Genomic DNA, 16,483 nt, shown 5'->3' with positions numbered 1-16,483 from the left:
TGGAAGGCCATAGAAAGCCACAAGGAAGGCTGCAGAAGATGGAGGAAGGTGGAGGAAGGCCATGCTGAAGGCTGCGGAAGGCTGCATGGAAGGCTGTGGAAGGAAGACTGTGGAAGACTGTAGAAGGCCAAGGAAGCCACACAGAAGGCCTTGGAAGGCTGCAGAAGGCTGCGGAAGGCTTTGGAAAGGCCGCCAGTGCCCCAACACCACCGTGTGCTCAGCAAGTCCTCACTTCACTGTACAAGCACCTGGCCTATTGTCCAAACAGTTTTTGAACTTTCTGAATGTTCCCCGAACCTCCCAGACTTAAATGCCGTGACCAGTCTAATTACTTACATGTTAGACTCACATAATTTTGAGGGTAAAAAAATTCTCTCGTTTAGCTTAGTATTAAGAAACGGAGGCTACAGCCAGATGCTTAAATTTTGATTTTAAAAAGTAAACACTGAACATAGTAGATTAAATTGTCAAGAATGTTGGCATTCTAAGAAACAAGCAGCCTCGCGCTTTCCGTGCTGGCATCCAATGCCTGTCGGGCAGGCGCGGGCACTGAGGGCCAGCAGGTGGGACTGGGCTGGGCTGTGTCAAGGCCAACAATACAATGGGCTCAGCCCCGGTGCCGCTGCGTGGGAGCCCAGGCAGTGACCTGAGGTCGTGGGCAGAGCCTGTGTCCCCACCAGGATGATTCGGAAGTGTGCAAACAGGTCCGAAAGCCCCCAGGGGACGTTTGGAGATGTGTGCAGTCACGGCTTCCACGGCCTGGGGAGGAGATGGGGGGGGCAGGGACGCTGTGGGACACCCTTGAGGCACAAGAGAGTCCCCACAGCAAAGGATTATCTGGTTTTAAACGTCAGCGGTGCTGAGGGGGAGACGCCGTGTTTGACGGAAATCAGGAGTTTCCTTTCCTCGGATCCGGAATTCCAGCGTTTGGAGAACGTCGTGGATGCGATTGTACAGAGACCGGCCCTTCGAGCCGCATCGCTGCCTTAGGACTGAGAAGCCCTGGCGCCAGCTGTGACCTGGACCGTGTCACACCCAGCTGGGAGGGGGACCCAGCAGAGGCGCTGTGTGCCCAGCCTGGTGAGGCCGTCCCCCCACACTCATGTCCACCCAGAACCTCGAAGGTGACCTTATCTTTCAATAGGATCTCTACAGATGTTTCCGGTTGGGTGAGGGCATCCGGATCAGGGGAAGCCGAATCCAGTGATTACAGTCCTTCGCAGAAGGCCCCAGAGGCAGAGGCACGCAGAGGGGAGGTGGCCGTGTGAAGACCGGGGGGAGATGGAGAGGCCAGGTCACCGCGGGTGGCCGGGGACACCAGCAGCTGGAGGCAGAAGGAGCCTCCCCGGAGGCCTCGGGGAGCGGGGCCCTGCTGATACCCCGATGTCACACCCCGGCCTCCAGAACCTCGAGAGGGCACGTCTCTGCTGTTCGGAGCCACGGTGTGTGGGACACAAGCCAGGTGGGAGCTCGGCCCCGGGGAAGCGAGCGGGTCCCGCGGGGGAGGAAGGTCGGAGGCCCCGACACACGCAGCCCTCACAACGGGAACACAGAACCACGAGTCAACAACTGTGCGTGGAAGGTTCCCTGGGGCCTCAGTCGTCCCTCCGTCCAGTGGCCGGTGTGTCCCCTGCGATGCCCACTCCCCTCACCCCTGGGCACTGCTTTCCTTACAGACCTTCTAAAAGACCAAGATGTCACACGTTTGGAGGAAAATGGGAGCCCAGGCTGCCCCGTGGAAGGGAATATATGCAGCCCCCTGACTGGTGCGGTGGGGGAGGGTCCACTCCACGTGCCTGACGGGAACACGCTTCTCTCCGCTTCCAATGACCTCCCCATTGGTGACAGCGGCCCATCCCTCCAGCAGAGATTAGTGTGCGACAGAGAGGGGAAGGTGCCCTGTGACTAGAAGGGCCGTGGTCGCCCAGCTGCCCCAGACCCGGCCAGCCTGGCTCAGGGATGGGCCCGGCCCCCCTGCCCACCCCACGCCGGTAAGGGGAGTGGAAAGCCATGAAGAGCAGTGTTGGTGTGGACACAGCTCAAATGGAGAGACTTTGAATTTTATATGAAGAGGGTCTTAGTCTCCGGCCCATTGGTTAAGTCAAGTGCAGAAATAATTAGGCTCTTTGGGCCCCTTCTCATGTCTTTCTCTGTGAACTTTCTGGAAACACCAGAGGGAGAGAGCCTCTCCCGCCATGTTGAATTGTTCGAGTCTGGGCTATCTGGAGAGCTCTGCTCCAACTTCTGTGTGAAATCGTAGAATTAAGAGTCATGTCTAATATCGCAGAGGTGACGTTTGTCTAGCCAGACGGGTCTCAAGCTGTCTCCACGTTTCAGGGAAGGCGCCGTGCCTTGATCAAGGAGGGCAGGGGATGCCACCCAGGGGCTGGGTCTCCGTGGGCTCCCGGGGTCCCCAAGCAGTGGGCTGACTGTGGGCTGGGGCCCCTGCTGGGCAGTGAGCGGCCTCCAGGCAGAAGGAAGTCGGAGATGGACACTTGTGTCCGATGATGTCCCCATTTTGGGTTTCCTAATTTTTTTCATTAAAAATGTTACATTATGTAAGTAACACATGGTGATTCCAGCGGGAGGGAGACAGAAGCTTTTATAATCTGCGCTTCCCTCCGGCTCAGAGGCTTTCTCACGCGCACTCCAACTCCACACACAGCCACACATTCAGTATTTTTTCTGTTGCTATTTTTTTGTCACTATAAAATAACAGCAAATTCATCCTTTCTCTATATTCCTCTGAAGAATGCGGAAATGTTAAATAAGCCTAAGTGTTCAGTCCAGACTCCATGCTCCTGACTGAATTGTGCGCCCCATCCGTACGTTGAAGCCCTAACCCCCCACGCGACTGATTTGGACACAGGGTTGTTAACAAGGAGGTGATTCAGGTTAAATGAGGCCATAAGGGTGAGGCCCCCATCGGTAAGACCGGGACCCTCACGAGGAGGGAAGGACCCGCCTCTCTCTGCGAGAGGATGGAGGGGGCGTGGCCGCCACGCGCCCGCAGGAGGGCTCTCCCCAGAAACGGAAACTTCTGGCAGTTGATCTTGGACTTCAGCCTCCAGAAGCGTGAGGAATACATTCCTGTCGCCTAAGCCCCCAGTCAGTGCTATTTCGTTATGGCAGCCGGAGCAATTGAGGGCACCCCCCACTGAAGATAGAGGCCCCGGCCCGACTCCGTGCCTGTCTGCACCCCAAGGGCCGCCCCCGCGATGGATGTGCAGGCCGTGTCAGTGCGTTATCATGACCAGCAGTGCGCAGAGAACCTCCCGGATGGTTCGTCCTCGTGTGGAATTGCTCTCCGTAGCCCAGCCCCCCGGAGGGCGGGGCTCAGAGGATGTGCACCTTTTCTCTTGAGCCCGTGTTGCCGGGTTACTTTCCTCAAAGGTTGTTGCATTTTACATCCCCACCAGCTTCCTTGCATTTCAGCCCGCACTGGATTATACCATTCTTTGATTTTGGGGAATCTCATAAATGAAAGATGGTATTTCATTCTTTTTTTTAATGTTTCTTTACTTATTTTGAGAGAGAGAGCCAGCACAAGTGGCGGAAGGGCAGAGAGAGAGAATCCTAAGCAGGGTCCACACTGTCAGTGCAGCCCACGAACCGTGAGATCATGACCTGAGCTGAGGTTGGGCGCTTAACCGACTGAGCCCCCAGGCGCCCCAAGATGGTGTTTCATTCCTGTCTTCATTTCCCTTTCACGGGCTCCGAGTGAACTAAGCATATTTCCACCAGTGCGCTGTTCACTTAGATTCCTCGGATTTCCAGTTGTTTCTTGGTGTCCTTACCCGTTTTCTGTTGGCTCATCCCTTGTGTCGTTATTATTTGACAGTCCAGCCGGTGCGGACAGGAGCCGTCCCTGCCTCGCCAGCCGCATGTGGAGTCTCCGAGTGTGGCCTGTCGGGGCCTCGTCCCTTTCAGTCTTTGTTCTTGATGGCTGTGGCTTCTTGTCCTATTCAGGGACGCGTCCCTCCTCTTTGTCATACTGACAGTTTTCTCAATTTTCTCCCAACAGTTTGTGCTTTGATAGGCAAACGTGGCCCCTGTACAGAACGCGGTCTTGGATATGGTGTGAGGTGCGGTCTGGCTCCTCTGCTTTGGGTGGAAGCAGGTCACCTGTGTTAGCTCCGGCTACTAAGGAAACCCCGCCCCCCGCTGAATTAGGGTGACCCATCGTCAGCTTTTTATGAAGATGAGTTCATCAGAAACTGAAACAAGATATTCCTAAATACACCTTCCTAACATCAGAAGTATTTTTGTAGCTTTTTTAGAGCATTTGTTGATTTCTACATTTTATTCTAGTTATTTGTACACTGTAATACACCTCTATCCTGAACTACATCTTTTTCTTTTGCGCTGCCCCCTCTGTATGCACACAGCACAGGATTTGATTCTAAAGTGTTCTCAATTTCTTTTTTTTTAAATGTTTATTTATTTTTGAAAGAGAGAGAGAAGGAGACAATGTGTAAGTGGGGGAGGGGCAGGGAGCGAGGGAGACACAGAATCTGAAGCAGCTCCAGGCTCCAAGCTGTCAGCACAGAGCCTGATGTGGGGCTCGAACCCATGAACCGCAAGATCATGACCTGAGCCAAAGTTGGACGCTCAACCGACTGAGCCACCCGGGTGCCCCAGTTCTCAATTCCCACGAAACGAGAGAATAAAAGAATAAATGTTTGCTTGATAGATGCGTCACTTCTCTGTTCGTTCTGTGAGGTGTTTGGGGACTCTTTCCGCTATTTTGTAAAGACTCTAGAAAAGTGATAGAATGTCAAGGAAGAAAGAGGATCCGCCACCTGCAAACCTCCTGAGTATTTACTCTGACGGTAAGTGCCTGTGGCACCGGGTGTGCGCTGATTAAACCCAGTGTGATATACACAGAGTTTGTGGATCTGGCTGGAGTTTCCAGACCAGGCTCAGGAGCGGCGGCTCAGAGCTGTGCGCCCAGAGGCCGCTGCACACAACCAGCGTTTGGTCCCGGAGGCGAGCCTGTGACAGGTCCCTGCGTCCCCAGCACCGCCTTCTTCCCTGCATCCCCCCCCCCAACACACACACACACATCCTGCTGGCAGCAACGCTGGTCGCGACTGACCTGAAAGTTGGTGACATTATACATCTCGGGGCGGAGGCACAGGGTTCTGTGGGAGAAAACAGTAGCCTTAGTGTTTAGCCAGGTAGAAGGATTAACTGCTATCCCACCACCGGGGAGAAGAAATAAAACAGATGATTCAGTACCTCTGAGCAGATTAAAACTAATAATTATCAGAGGGCACAGAGCGATGGAAGAGAATTAAAGATTGTAGCGGCTTGGCACGGCACACGCGTGTTTCTTTCCATCAGTACAAACAGCAGGTACCACTCCCAGACGGAAATCTTCCCGGGGCCCCAGGGGGGACGAAGACCCCTCCTCTGGCCACTCTCCCCCGGGGGGCGCTCGCAGCTCCCCTCTCCCGCGGAGGCCGGGTCGCCAGAGCCCCCTCATTAGTTCTTCGTGCCTGAAACCAGACTTGTGCGTGTCCTGGGGCTGCCCTGGCCACAGGCTGGGCACCGGAACAGAAAGAAGCTGAGTGTCTCACAGGTCAGGAGGCGTTGACCTGACCTCAGGATGGGGACAGGCCGGGTTCCTTCTCAGGTGCTCAGGAAGAGCAAGTCCCCTGTCTTGGTGCTGGTGGCCGGCGGTCCTGGCGCTCCCTGGCTTAGAGCTGCACCCCCAGTCTCTGCCTCGCGGGCACAGGGCACCCCCTCTGGTGTCCGTGACACCCGTCATTGGGTTACAGCCCATCCTAACCGAATGTGACCTCGTCTTCGCTAATTACATCAGCAAAGACCCTGCTGACAAATAAGGCAGCATTCACAGGTGCCGAGGGTTTGGACTGGAGCATGTGTTTTGGGGGGACACAATTTGACCCACAACGGGCTTTAGAGTTGACGATCTGGATGGAAACTTCCGACTCTCTTTCTGATCCCATGAGGCTAAATGGGTTATATTCTCTCCCTTGCTGTCTGCCGGGCACTCTCAGGCGATGGGGGAGCTGGAATGGCGGGGTGGCATCCTCTCTGCAGCCAGACTACCGAGCAGCTGTTGGCCGAGGGCCACCCGGTCGGGGCTGGCACTTCCCATCCCTCACTGGGTCCGGTGGTGGGTACCGCACCCCCTCCCTGCACATCAGTAATAAAGGTGTTACAGGAAACAGACCCTAACCCTGGCCTCCACGGCCCCTCAGGAAACCCCGTGCCCTTCCCCCCACGGCTCCTGCCTCCCATCTGAGTGTGCAGCTGAACGCCATGTATCCTTTGTTTCTGATGTGTGAGTTCATTTCCGGTACATGAGACTCTTCTCATCCAGGCTGGTTCAGACCATTTGGCAAGAATAATTTCACAAGCCTGGTATTAGACGCCGCACAAAAGTCTAAATACATAATGCATTTTGTAATTCTGTCACACTCAAAACAAGCTGTCAAAACTGTCTGCATGACTTATCCTTAATAAATCCCCAGGCCTGTTAATTGCTCCTCATTCCGCTGCATAAGGGTGGTTGGAATCCGCAAATCGGGTAAGAATGGAGGGATAATGGGAAACATTTAGAGCATTGCCGCCGCCTTTCCCCCGGGACAAAAGCGGCGAGGGCCTCGGCGGGCACCACGCCGCCCGCGCCTTTCCTGCGCTGCAGCTTCGAGTCGGGCGGTTTTCGAACATTCTTTCCGGGGAACCGTCAGGGAAAGTGAGGACCTGATGGCCTTTGAGAAAGATCACCAGGATGGGAGACTGAGTTCTGCTAGACAGTGACTTTGGGGGCACGGGTTTGGTGCTAGAGGTGCCAGACCTGCCGCCCGGGGGTGTGCAGGGCAATAGAGACACATGCACCTGGCGCTCGGGAGGACAGCAGAGAACCCGGAACAGTCCAGGAAGGCCGGGAAGCGGTCACTCCCTGTGGCCCCCGGCACTCAGAAGGACTTCAGCATCAGCTAGCCCTGCCTGTCTCCTGGCTTCAGCCAATAGACCAGTTTGTGACCTCGGGCCAGAGCCCTCCCTCTGGGCGCAGCGTCGGCTCTGCTGTGGCGCACGGGGCCGCCGGCCTGGATGGGCGGACAGGAGGGGACTGAGGACGCTGCCGTCACGCGCCTGGGTAGAACGGGCTTTCCTCTCCATTCGGGGCAACGCGGCTTGCTCACTGTGTGCGTGCGTGCATGAGCGTGTGTGTGTAAGCACACGTGTGTAAGCACACACACGTGTGCGTGTATGTGAGCACACGTGTGCGTTAGCACATGCACACATTCAGGTGAGCACATGTGTGCCTAAGCACAAGTTTGAGTGTGAGCATACATGTATGTACAGGTGTGTGCATGTGTGAGCACACGTGTGCATGGGGTGAGAACACACAGGTGTGCATGGGTGTGTGCACACGAGCACACATGTGCATGTCTAAGCACACAAATGTATGACTGAGTACACACACGTGTGAGCACACGTGCATGTGTCTGTGTGCGCACACGTATGTGCATAGGTGTGCACATGTGAGCACACAAGCACACACATGTGTGCGGGTGGGTGCACATGTGTGTGCACGTGTGCACATATGCGTGTGTAAGTACACACATGCGTGCAGGTGGGTGCACATGTGTGCACGTGAGCACATATGCATGTGTATGTATACGCGCGTGTGAGTGAGTACACACGTGTGTGCACGTGCATGCATGTGAGCACACACTGTGTGAAACCTATTTAGAAGAGCTATTGCTGCCTCCTGCGGGGGACGAAGGCCGGCGGCGTGCAGGGAAGGGCGGCCGGAGTCAGGCAGGCGGCGGGGTCGGGAGCACACCCCGTGGGCGGGGGGCCGGGGGACGGCGGGAGCACGGCCACCCGGGCAGACAGGCTGGGGCCACACAGCAGGGCTGGCAAGTGGCATCTGGAAAGAGCCCGACAGTGAATACTTCAGGACCTGTGGGCCCTGTGGCCACGACTCACCTCTGCCAGTGCAGCCGGACGGCAGCCACGGACGGGGGTGTGTGGATGGACGTGGCCTCCTTCCATGAAGCTTTACTGTGGACACTGGAATTTGAATTTCCTATCTTTTTCATGCATCAAAAAATGCTATTCTTTTGATATAAATTTTTTAGGCCTGTGAGCCTCTTAATGCAAGAGCCGGTCTTGGCTCACAGGCCGTGTGCAAACGGGTGGCCTGGGGATGCCCCCCAGACCCAAGGGGGGGCTTCTCCCAAGGCCGATGTGGTCCCCGTGTGACCTCAGGCGCAGGCCAGACCGCCAGCGCTGGAGGATGAGGGCCGCCTTGATTCTGTTCACTGTGGCCTCCTCGAGTCTTGCACAACCTGGCCTGAAGTGGCCGTTCAACAAAGTGGCCTTTCACTGAGGAGGGTGTGACTCGGCGAGACGCTCTAGGCAGCCGTTTCCTCGTCCAGCGTCCCTGGGTCTCCTGCCGGTGAGGCACCTTGCCCGCTGGGAGCGAGGCTTGCTCTCCTGGCCGTCAGCCTGCGGCACAGCCCTCAGAGACTGGAGCCTGGCCCATGCCCTTGGCCTCTGCAGTCAGAGGCCCACCTGTGAGCCCCCTGTGAGGCGGGGGCATCCACGACCAGGGGCTCAGGCGCCAGGAAGAATGGCGGACCCCATCTCTTCTCTCCAGGAACTTCAGGGGAGTCTCTCATACCCTCAGTTTAGACGCGTGACCTTTCAGGACCCCCGGGGGGGCTCAGTCGGTTGAGCATCCAACTCAGCTCAGGTCACGATCTCACAGTTTGTGAGTTCGAGCCCCGCGTCGGGCTCTGTGCTGACAGCGCAGAGCCTGCAGCCTGCTTCCGATTCTGTCTCCTCTCTCTCTGCCCCTCCCCCCACTCACATTCTGTCTGTCTCTCTCAAACACAACTAAACATTTAAAAACAATTTTTTTTAAATCTCATGCTTGTTTTAAAATATAGAAATGTAACCTTCTTCTAAGATCTGGGTACTAACTAGCAGAAAGATAACACTTATCCAAATCCAGGGAGAATCAGGAAGGAAGGAACAGACTTCATATTATCTCTAGGGATTAATAATTTTTAAGTAGTGAAAAAACAATTCCGTTCCAATGGAGCAAAAGCCTCTCAGATCTATCGATGTCAGAAACCGTTGGTGGAGGCCACCGTGGCCGTGAGCACCGTGAAGCCGTGTGGACGCTGGTGGTCACTGCCGTGAGGGCGCTGAGAGCCGCCTCGAGTGTGGGTCTGTGCCTCCTGCCGCCGGGGCGGATCTGAGCTCTGGGCCCCCCTCCGTCTGCTCTCAGGCTGGAGTGAAGACGGGAGACCAAGGCCCAGGGTATCTGCGAATCCTCAGGACACGCGTGGCCCGTGGCCCTGTCTCAGTGATTTGGTTCGGAGTTTATTTTTAGAGCCGTCTTTCTGTGCTCAGCCTGGCTAGGTTCTGGGCGCTGACAGACAGACAGCCTCCTTGAGAACAAAACACGTGGAAACGTGTACCAAGAATGACTTCGTTTCCCCACGTTTAGGACCACGTCCTGAGAAAAGAATCTGGACGCACGGAGCAGAGTCATTTGTCACGTTTTAAATGTTGGTGGTTCCCTAAGTGTCCCCAAGTCAAGGGGCTGTAAGTTCTCACGGGACACTCTGCCACCACCCAGCGTGGACACGAGACCGTGGCGCCAGAGGGCGGGTTACAGCCGGGGCAGCTGCGCGCTGGGGGGTCACGTGGGAGCCCCACTGAGCGAGTAAAAGGAGCGCTTTGTTGCAGGCCTAGCTCGTGAGCACCTTGACTTAGGAAGAAGCCTCGGGGATCACCAGAGGGGGAAGACAAGCCACGCCCAGCGAAAGCACTGTCTTTAACAAGAACAAAGTTGATTCACTAGTCGTCTCGTTCTCTCCATCACAGATGCTGGGTTTGCTCTCACACGTTCGCACCTGTTCTCTCCAGGCCAGAGGCGACGGCAGAGAACCGGACTCCGAGATCGCTGGACAGCAAAGCCTCGCAGGCCTCTCCCCCTCTGGCCCTGAGGCCTGGCTGTGTCCCCGGACACCTGGAGGGTTTCCTCATGACCCCCTGGCTTTGCGTCTTGGCTGCAGCACAGACGGTCACCTCCCCCTGAATGGCTGGTGGAGCCCGGGCGTCTCTGCGACGGGGAACTCTCTGAGTCGGGAGGGGATGCAGCACCCTCGTTTCCCAGCCACTTGACCTGGACGACGCGGATTTGGTGGCACCAGAGGAGACGCCACTTTTCCGCCTGCCACCAACGTCCGGGCGCCCCAGGCCTGCGTGAGGACGTGCTTTCCAGCTTCCGGCCCTGAGAGCAGAGCTGAGCTTGCACACCACTCATCCGCCGGGCAGACGGCAAATGCAGGGGAGCAGAAGCGTGCATGCCTCGTGAGCTCGGGGAGTGAGCTCGGCAGGGGCTCAGAGGCCGTCGGGCGCTGTGACGTAACGGGAGATGCCCCTCGTGACAGGTGCCAGGGAACCGCCAGATACGCTCTATCGCCCTCTGCTCCTCTCGGTCTCTTGGTGAGAGAGCTCGGGCCTGGAGGCCTGTTTTCTGATCAGCAGTACGATGCCTCGCCACACCCCGCCCCCGCCAGGAAAATGGGCGCATTTGGCTCTCCCAGAGGTGCTGTCCGTGTGCTACTTGGGCCTGTGGACGGAGTCACCTTTGACAGAGCATCGTGCCTTGTAGTCAGAGCTCTCCGCCCTCCCTCCAGTCTCCGCGGGCCGGCTTTCCCTACACCCAGCTCTGGAAGTTCTCTACACGCTTGTCTCCACCGCCAACGCCATGCTCAGGACTGTAAGCCGCGCGGCCCAAACTTCCCTGAGCACGCAGGCCCTGAATGCCTCCACGGGCAGAGCAGGACCCAGCAGGTCCGGGTGGGACCAGGGCCCTGGGACCACGCCTTGAGTGCCAAGGGTCCAGATGCCCACCCTGGCGGCCCTCAGATTCTGAGCAGACAGGAAGGGGAAGGGGAGCGACCAGAACGTCACCGAGCTCCGCACGGATGGGGAGGTCGAGATCTGTCCTTCTTCTCCACACGTGGAGGACTCGGCTCCCCTCCTTCTGGCCCATCAGTAAGGGGAGCACCGAAATCGGCCCGTAAGCTGGCGTCCCTTTCCAGACGGCTAGGAACTCAAACGGCACCCGTCGAGGGGAAAGTAATCATAGCGCTTTATGTCTATTTGTTGGACTCTGGAAGGATCTTACCATCAGTCACTTGACCTGATCAGATCCACCACCGGGGTGTTATTTTCATCGCAGTCTTACAGGCCAGGACCCTGGAAGAACGGAGGCCGGCGGGTGGCCAGGGCACAGAATGGAGGTGTTTGGGGGCTCCCCCCACTCAGCGTGGGCGTGACGGGCGGTGCTGGGGGCGCACCTCGTGCTGTGTGGGGCCTCCCCGCAGCAGTCAGCCCGTCGAGCTCTCCGTGAATCTTGATGGGCTTGGGCTGCACCGGCAGGGCCCCAGGGTGTGGACCTCAGGGTCTGTGACTGTGCTTGTAGGTCAGGCTGCCGCCACATGGTTCCCAAGATGGGGCGGGGGGCGCGGGGGGGGTCGCTGAGTGTGTCACAGCTCTAAGGCCGGAAGCCCAAGGCCGAGGTGTGGGCAGGCCCGGCTCCTCCCACGGCCTCTCTCCCCACTGTGTGGACGGCCGTCTCATGTCCTGTGTGTCTCTGTTCCGACTTCTTATAGGGGCACCGGTCACACTTGATGGGGGCCACCCTAGGGACCTCATTTTACCTTCACGACCTCTGTGACAGTCCTGTCTCCAAATAAGGCCACATTCTGGGGTCCTGAGGGTCAGGGCTTCAACGTAGGAATTTGGGGGACACAACTCAGCGCCAAAGCGTGCCCCTACCTCGTCACCTGGGTGGGGTTCTGACTCCGGCTCCGTCCCCCTCTCTGGGGGGCAAGGGGGGTTAGGCTGTGAGGGCTCCAAGCCCTGCTTCCCTCAAGTCCAGGGGCCGGGGGATGGGGTCACCAAGGGAGAGACAGCACAGCGCCGCGCTCTGTCTGTGCGCCAGGGGACAGGGGCACTCACAAGCGCTCCCGACACACGCGGACACACACGGGGACACGCGTGCACCTGCAGACACACATCACACAGACGAGCGGGGGCGGTGTCCTGGCTGGAGGGGGGCTGGGCCTTAGCGCAGCGGCCTCACTTTTCACTCTGCCTTTTTGTTCCTTTTGAATTTCTTTTTCAGTCAAATGACTGCGTTACTTTTCCTATTAAAAATGTTTTTAAAGAAGAACAGCGCTGTCTTTCTGGTCCGTGGAAACCACTGTGTGCGCATGTGCGTGTCCACATCTGTGGACACGGAACACCACGGATTCTCGTGGCCCCGTTTCTCAGTCCCTCCGCCTCCGAGCCCGTCAGTGCTTCTAAGGAAATCCTTCCATTTGCCCCGCGAGCTGGGAAGTGCGCCCCTCAAACGTGGGTCCCGCCTTTTCCGTGTGGGGAAAGCATTTCCTGGAGGCACTCAGAAACACGACGACTCCATCCAAGGTAGCGGGGGTGCAGCCGTGGGGGAGGGCGGACCCCTGTAAAGCAGGGCGCAGCCTCTGTGTTCATGTGGCCTTGCACTCGGCCGCCAGACGAGGAGTCACATCACGGTTCGCTCGCACTGGCCGGCCCTCTCCCAGCCACACAGCTTCTCCGAGTGGCTTCGGTCTCACTCAGAATCACAGAGGAGCCCCCCTCCCATCCGTCTGAACGATCTGGCACGGAAAGACGGATCGGCATCCAGGGAACGGCCGGAGATTCACATCTCACTCCAGGAACGCCCCAGCGCTGTCCTCTCTGCCATTCACTCGTTGTTGTTGTTGTTTTTTTAATCTGTAAAATCCTTCCGGGGCACGCGGGCGGAGGGCACGGCTCGGAACACACTGTGGGAAGGGCACCCGGGGTCCTCGCTTAGGGTGTTTCAAAAGATTGAAAGATTGCAACATTTTCGTATGGATAGTGCATTTTTTTTTCATTTACCTAAAATGTTTGAAAATTAAAGTGTTTTGTTGAAGACTTTTTTAGGATGGGAAACCAACCGGCAGTGCCAATTTTGCACTTGATAATGAAAGCAAAGCCTTTTTAAACTTTAGGAAAAGAGCACACTGAGATTGATGACCCCATTTGGAGTTCATCAATGATAATCTGCTAGCCAATTTTTCCCTGATTCTGTTTAACCACTGGTAAGTTGGAAAAAGGCTCTAGAATAAAAAAGTGTAATTGATACTTGAGCGGTTTTGAATTCTAGGAAAATTTCCCCCCAAATCAAATTGCTTTTATTTCATTATTTCTCTTTTCCTCACACCTGAGCATATACTGGGTTATAACGAATATCCCCATGAGTAAGACTAGGAAACACTTGCACAATATTTTATTTTAAATGATAAGAATGACTGTTTTCATTATTCAGATTACAGAAGGTAAACTTTTGATGTTATTTGCACAAATTTATCATGCTTCATGGTAAGCTGTGCCAAAATCTTTTCAGTTTGGTCCCCAAGGTTCTATTAATTGCAGAAATTCACCTGTTTTAACGCTGGATTGATGGTAACTGGGAAAACTATATGAATTCTGTTATCTGTCGGCTGGCTTTAGTTCTCTAAACAAAGGCTACTTAAAATCTGTTATTGATTAAATCTAGATGGAATTCACTTCTTCTGATACACAGAACACTGGGAAATTTATCAGCTTTTATTATTCCTCATCGAAATGAGCTCCTTGAGCTTTCTAATTATATTCTCTAATAAAACTAAACAGTCGATGCTATTTGCATATTATATGAAGAAGTGTCATACAACAAATTCATAGCAGTCAATTAACATAAAAGCTAATTATATATCTCATCATCATACAAGTTTCTGAATGTATTCTTACCCTGTGGTAGCCTAGAGCAAAGGAGGCTTGAATTTTCACTTCTAAATATTGACTTTTAACTAATATCAGAAGCGATCTCAGTATTTTTATGGGTGAAAAGTTAGTGATTAAGCTAGATGCACTATTTGCCAGAGCGCAATTAAAATTTCAACATTAGCTAAACCTCCAGAAGGAGAATCTTAGCAACAATGTGAAATCAATTATCAGTCACTAAGCAGGTTAAGTACTGGGTTCATGTCTGAGGAACACTCAAAGTGACGATAAAGAGGAGTGAGATTTATTCGAGATTGCCAGGCTGTTATGAAAAACACAGATAGAGCACAAGGCCATTTCCACGTCCAATCGTACGCCATAACATAATTGTGTTCCTGCCTAATTGTGATAGCTATCAAGCAAGAAATTTGCTACAAGATTAACAGAGACACAATAATGAACGTGCACGGAGGCACCCTGTGACTGACTTCGGGAAGGTGTCTGGAACAAACCCACGCTCTGGTGTTCTAGAAAACCGAAGCCAAAACTTCCAACGACTTTTTTCCCCGCTTTCAGGGCGGGATGTGGGTACTTCCTTCCACCCCGATTCTATTGCTCACACAATAAGCACAGGGTCAGAATAAGCCTAAAAGGAAGAAAAAAAAAGACACTCTATATACTTAGTAGGATTTAGAGTTGCAGGTGGGTTTCAAAATGGCAAAAGTTAGGATTGACTTTGCCCAGGGTGCTCTGAGATAGCGACAAAGTTAAGACGGATCGCTTTTATATGTAGCACGACTACCAAATGAGCGCCTGTGTAAAAGCAAAGGCTGATAAGAAAACTGTGTGCCAGTGAATCCGATTTCTCCCAATACAATGCAGGCGGCCTTTTGCATTCATATTGTAATGAGGTTAGTATCTCTGAGACATCCTTCCAGAGTGGGGGCTACTCTCCCCTAAGATTACAATAGGAATTGCTTTATTGACAAGTACTATTCAAAATCTCCCTCCTCTAGAAAGACTTTGTTTTACCTCACTTGTCTCTATATTTATAATCAAAACACTCGGAGGGGAGAAAAAGGCCCAATTATCCTACGAACAGTCTTTAAATTTACTGAAGGCAGCTCAGCTAAGTGGTATCATTGCAAACTCGACTCGTGTGCGTTTTAATAAATGTGGAAAGAGCTGCGATGCTTAGATAGCTTTAGAATCTTCTCACAAAGCCGGATGCTTTGATGGTGATTTTAAAATCTTTTATTTTTCATCTTCTGAAAACAGATCTCGTAAGTTCACGGTGGGTGTTTTCCCTTTACCTGTTTTTAGCAGAGATTGTGACCAAGCATTTTCTGAGCGATCTGCTGGCAAACATGTCCTACTATTAAAGAATGTTTACTCAAAAGAGCCAGTTAATGACCAAAAAAAAAAAAGCCCACTTGCCTTCAGACTCATAAAATCAACAAATTGATCTCTTGATATAACATATTTGTGTGAAAACACTACCATAGTCGTGTATTCAAATGTATACACTTTCAAATGTATACACTTTCAAAACTGAAAACAATATCCCATTCTTTGGAAAGTTTTAAAGTAGGGACTGTTCTAAAAAAAAAAAAGTGCCGGTCCAGGGAAACAAATGAAAAGTCCCTCAAAAGTTGTGCAGGCCTTGGGGCCAGTAACATCTGATTTGCTCACGTGAGAGCTTGGGCCATTTCTGTACGCGGCGAGGTGGGTGAAGGCAATTTTAAAAAACATTTTCGAGAGCGGTCTCGGGGTCTCTGGTCTACGGGAAAGGCTGCCATACATAAGGATGACTTGAGCCTGCTCCCAAAGCTCTCCCAGACCGCACCCCTGCCCTTCCTGGCTACCGCCTGCACCCTGTTTACTTTTCTGTTGTGGAAGGAGGGGGGCGGGAGGGGATGGAGAGTGGATTTCTAGGTTTCAGTTAGATTTTTTAAGTGGAAGAGTGTACTCCTCACTATAAAGGAGAAGCCTGCCTTGCTAACATCCAGAAAGTACTATGAAGGTATCTCAAACGCTATCAGATAAGGAAATACACTTAAACCACCTGCGTGGCAGCAAAACCGTAATCATTCTGCTAATGATCCGCTTGACTAACTGTAATTAAGAATTTACCTCTGTGTTTTATAACTTGCAGACCCAATAGATATTTAACCCTTAGCTCCTGGAGTTCCTCAGGACGGATTTTCTGTTTGCTTGTTAACCCCCGTATTGCTGTGTTTTTTGTTTGTTTGTTTGTTTGATCTTGTTTTTACAGCTTACAGGGCTTGATTGGTGTAATTAAAAGTGTAAGTCAAACGCAACTTGTGTTTGGAACGCACTTCCAGTCACTGCCTTTAGGGTCTTTTCACTGTAGACAGGAAAAAAACACCCACTCGCCAGTTGTTAAAAGCGGGCTATTTTAGCGACTAGATAACCGTTGTGGCTTAATCCAGTTTGATAAACGGTTTAATTGCAAAAGTGAGCGCACGGGCCTTCAAAGAATCCGCCTCGAATGGAGTCCGGGGCGACGCGGCGATCCCAGCAGCGCGCGCACGGCGGTGGTTTCCGTCGGCTCCCGCCTGCTCCGGGCCGCTCGTGGCCTGAGTGTCCCTGGGGGGCGGGGGGGCGCGGGGGACGCGGG

At 53.7% G+C, this 16,483-nt stretch overlaps 1 protein-coding gene across 1 annotated transcript in view; it reads left to right on the top strand.

Annotated features, from left to right (window-relative positions):
* CNPY1 (canopy FGF signaling regulator 1) overlaps window positions 1–16,483 on the top strand; it is a 33,598-nt gene that overhangs the window by 10,323 nt on the left and 6,792 nt on the right.

Source organism: Crocuta crocuta, unplaced genomic scaffold, assembly GCF_008692635.1.
Source record: "Crocuta crocuta isolate KB4526 unplaced genomic scaffold, BGI_CrCroc_1.0 scaffold408, whole genome shotgun sequence".
NCBI lineage: Eukaryota > Metazoa > Chordata > Mammalia > Carnivora > Hyaenidae > Crocuta > Crocuta crocuta.
This window is presented reverse-complemented; position numbering and strand designations above follow the sequence as displayed.